This window comes from Macrobrachium nipponense, chromosome 25 (assembly GCF_015104395.2).
Source record: "Macrobrachium nipponense isolate FS-2020 chromosome 25, ASM1510439v2, whole genome shotgun sequence".
In the NCBI taxonomy this organism is placed as follows: domain Eukaryota; kingdom Metazoa; phylum Arthropoda; class Malacostraca; order Decapoda; family Palaemonidae; genus Macrobrachium; species Macrobrachium nipponense.
In genome coordinates this window covers 53,911,660-53,916,580 of record NC_087214.1, presented here as the reverse complement: position 1 = coordinate 53,916,580, position 4,921 = coordinate 53,911,660, and positions in this window count along the sequence as shown.

The following is a 4,921-nucleotide window of genomic DNA, read 5'->3' as shown; positions in this document are numbered from 1 at the left end:
TCAAGCATACTTAAAGGCAGACCTTTAAAGGCCAAAGATTTCTTCCTAGTGTAACTGAGTATCTGCGCGAGGAAAATATTTCCCTTCTCAAGTAAAATTAGTTGCAAGGTCACGGGTCAGCTCAGTATTACCAGGGAAATTTGAAAATTGAAAACGTGCAATTGTCTTCTGCAAGACAAACCATCCAAGATAAAACAACAAAGAAAATAATAACTGTAAATTTAGCAATAATCATGTGAGTACTAATGGGAATTTAGCAAGAAAACATGGAAAGATCCAATCAAGTTCTCTAACAACTCGGAAAGCAATCATGCTGTTCTAGTCCTACTTCACCCTGCGGAGGAGACAAGCATAGCCTTCAGGACTACTGCATCAGTCCCCTTGGGGGTTCAGAGCAGTCTGTTCACTTCATGGTGCACTGGGGGGATTACCTAAGGGTGCTTGCAGTGTCCCCTTGGCCTCTAACTGAACCTAACTTTTATCCTTTTTTTTACCTTTCATTCATGCCTTATTTTCAATCTTGTTGCCCAACCTCTCTAACTTCAATTTTCTAGTAATAAATGAAGTTTTTTCTCCCGGTTCAACCTCTAGATCATTGTCCTATATCTCCCTTCTTTCCCGGATCTCTTATTCTAACTGTCCAGCCACTCCCGCTCCCTCTTTGCACTTTCGAAAGAAACTGTATGGCCTAGAGTGCCTCAGAGCTTTGGTAGACAGCTTAAATTTCATCAAGCAAACCTAATGCATTACTTGGAAGGAGATGAGAAATGTCCTCCAAAATGTAAGATTGGAAAGTAAGCTTTCATACAAAAAAGTATCCATTAAACATTCTTTTCTTTCTAATTAGCTTTGGTAGGAAAACCACTAAAATCTGTAACTGTTTAGAATGCATTTAAATGGACCGCAAGCAAGGAACATGCAAGAAGCTTGAAAACAAAGTTATGTGGTTACAAACAGTGTAGAGTAACCAGATTGATTTTTACGATAGATCAGATGCTTACCAACCAAACCATCGTATTTGAAGGGACCACGTTAGACCAACATAGCTACCCGGTGCAACAAATGCAGAAGTTTGAGCAGAAATAAAAGAGGTTAAGAGTGACTTCGTACATCTTCAACAGAGCGAATACGTGGGCTATAATTCTTAGACTGAGTTCTGCTTTGGACTATAAAGTCAGTAGAGGAACGAATGCTCGACGATTGCCCTCGAAGATTTCATCCTCTTTTTTTTTTTATTCTCTTCAAGGGTGAATACGAGGCTGGTCTCTTCCTCGACTACGTGAATTACACCCGAGTACTAAAAAAAATTTACTTAATAAAAAAAGAGAACAACTGTCTGGACGTTCAAGTATATAGACAATTCTTTTGACACCACGATTTTAGAAAGAAAAACTTTTACAGGACTCGAATCTAATTTTTATATTAGCTGTTATTTTAATTTCAAGGTTAATTCCATTTTTACCCTTCTTATTATAGCACTGGTCCTCTCATCTAACCGGAATGCCTTTCACAGTGAGATTTGATTTCTAATTGATTTCTTTAAAGGTAACTGTTTCCCACCCCAGGCTAGTATATAGAAAGTTAAATCAATTACTAAATGAAGATTTTTCCAGAAGACCTGAAGTTCTAACGGTGATAAAATGTGTTTATCTACAACCATTTCAATGACCAAACCTTTCAAAATGATTCACACAAATTATTCATAACCATTTTCCCAGACATCTCAGTCAAATTCATTCTAAAAAATCCTCCTTAGTATTGGCTCCTTGTTTAAAAAAAGTAAAGGGTCAGCTGTGTTCTTATATGTCCTCTGGTGTCATCTATAAAATATACTTGCCCTAATTGTATTTCAGGGATCCACCAGTAGGCTCTTGATTCAAGTTCAAGTGGGGGTCAGTTTCCGCACAGGTGGCAGAATCTCGAACCCAGAACACTCCAATATCAGGAGCCATTCAAAACAATGTAAAACCTACATTGAGCACAAAGGTTTTAGTGTTATCGGTTCATACTGGTCATCCATGAAGATTTAACCATCCTAGAGGAGGTTTAAAAAAACCAACTCATACCACCCTTAAATAACTCAAACATCTGCAAGTCAGTTGTATTCAGCTTAACTCCTTACTATGGTGATTTCTTTCCATTTAGGTCCTTAATGTCTCACTTCTAGGTTGGTTCTGTTTCTACTTATTTCATTCTTACTCTGCAATATTTTAAATGATTTCTTAGACCATATTTATAACTGTTTTCATCTTTTCTTATGTGCAGATCTGAGGATGTAATTCTGTAAACAATTACGAACGTTGGCAAAATAAAAAAAAATTAAAAAATAAAAAAATAAAAAAAGAACAAAAGCAGCCTAGTGATGTGTGGTTTTCGTCCGTCTTTCCCTGAATATGATACCCTGGAGTGTTCCCTGCATCAATATATATATATATGATATATCATTATATATATATATATATAATATATATATATACATATATATATATATGTGTGTGTGTGTGTGTGTGTAGGTGTGGTATCTTACATAATATTTATAAGCACATTCATATAGATATGTTCATCTTATTTCCAAAAAAATTTTCCAGTCGAATTTAATTTGGGAAATCGGCAGTGTTGCAGTGCTCTCCCATTTTAAATCCTGCATCATATTTCCGGTGGGAATGCAACCTCGATCATCCCTGTTCCGCCAACTTGATTTCAGGGCAAAAAATGTGTCCAGATTAAATTGCAAAGAGGGACAATTCCATAAGTTCTCGCTTATCTAGTCGTTTGGTCAAATCCTGCTGCTGATCTCTAGTGCTCGGCAAATATCGAAGTTGGCTGAATTTGCAGAGTTCCGAATCTCTGTGAATTGCGCTTTGCCTTCTCTGGGTTTTAGGGTACATTTTTTTTTTTTTTTTTTTAATGAATAGAAAGGCTTTTCTCGCTTTAAAAAAGTCTTCTCTACTACCATTTAACAGAGTTTACTACCACAAACACACTTAAACAAAAACACATTAGCAGCTGCAACGAATCCTATTATCTCTAGTCTACTGACCAGGACTACTCCCCTACGCACGCACACACATTCAGACACGTGTGTGCGTGTAGAGACAAGAGACATTATGATTCCTTGCATCTGGTTATGAGGATATAATGCTATCGGGATCTGTCTACAGACATTTGGCCTTTTTATAGCTTTCAGGGCAAATTTTTTTTTCTTTAATAGAGAGGAGACAAGCGTTTTAAATATCCTATCGTGAAAAAACTTACGTCTTCGGTGATTAGAAGTTAAGTTGGCACTTGGTATTTTTCGGTATTTTTGCTGCTCGGATAATGATTCTATAAATTGCGAAATCCATCAACTAAACAACTGTCCCGGAAAATTCAGGAGGACAATTTTTCTTAACTAATTGGGTGATAACTATCAGGACTTGTTTGCTTGCATTTCCATCTCGAGCGTAAAATGAATTGTTAACATCACTTTCTTTTTCCTAACTGCTTTGATGCAAATGTGTCTCAGACAAGGTTATGTTGTCTGCTTGGCTCTTCAATAGAAACCTCCGGAAGTCTCGTCAAATTAATATTCTGAAATTAATATGACTCCCAAGTCTTTGATCAGTGTGAGGACATTGAAAGAAACTGGAAGAGTTTTGAGAGAAAATTACATGAAGTCTGTATCAAATGTCCCGTTCCAGAAAATGTAAAAAATAGCGCCTCAGTGGCGTGGTTGGTATGGTGTTTGAGTCCCACCTCGGTGGTCGCTGGTTCGATTCCCGGCCATTCCATTGAGGAGTGAGAGATGTGAATGTCTGGTGATAGAAGTTCACTCTCGACGTGGTTCGGAAGTCATGTAAAGCCACTGGTTCCATGCAACGTAAAAACACCATACAAACAAAACAGAAAATGTAAAATCATTCCCCTTGAGTAAGAGGGGTAATTTTAATGGTAAAATGTACGAAAACAATGAAGGATAAATAAGGAAAAGGAAATAGAAAGTCAGGATAGAAGAAAACGCAAAGATGATGTAATTAGGTAATATAATGGACTGAAAAAACTAAAAATGAAAAAAAAAAATTGAGAAAACATACAGACAAACAAACCGGACCGAAAACAACCTTGATGGAGGTAACAATGTGAGCTGGAAATCTCAAACATCAGACCTTTAACTCTTAATGGTAATAAAATAAATATCTGAACAAGGGTGATTTTCATTATCCACTTTTATATATCGAAAAATACTGACAAATGCTTAAGAAAAAAAAAAAAAAGGAATAAAAACAAAAGGAAATGCTATAAATAAACAGAAAAACTGAAAAAAAAGGAAGAGTAGAATAAGAAAACTAAAACTTACAAAGGACAAACAAAGATGGCAACTGAATTTGATAACAAAAAATGAAATAGAAACGAAAATCATTGGTGAAATAAGATATTTAATTGGAAATCGTAAACATTTCTTAGTAATGAAAACCGTACTTATCCTCTCTTTAAGGAACGACCAAAATCTAGCAGCTGCGCTCGATAGTATATAATGAAAATCATAGGTGCTTCAGCAACTTGGGAATTGCGTTTTTATAAATAATAATAATAATAATAATAATAATAATAATAATAATAATAATAATAATAATAATAATAACTAATATAATAATAATAATAATAATACCTGGGAAGAAGACCCTCTTTGGGCCACGCACACTTCGTTGAAAAGAATGGCAACACTGCATGCCGATTAGCTTAGGTATATTAGGCATTCTCAGCTTGGTGTTTTTATTTTTATTTTTATTTTTATTTTATTTTTATTTTATTTATTTTTTGGGCAGGTAAATCATACTGTAGATTTCCGAAGTTCATAGATATCCCCGACGTTCCGGAAGGGGCTCATTACCATTTCCTAAGGGTGAGTGGCATCAAGGGGTACATAAGAGGATTATTTATA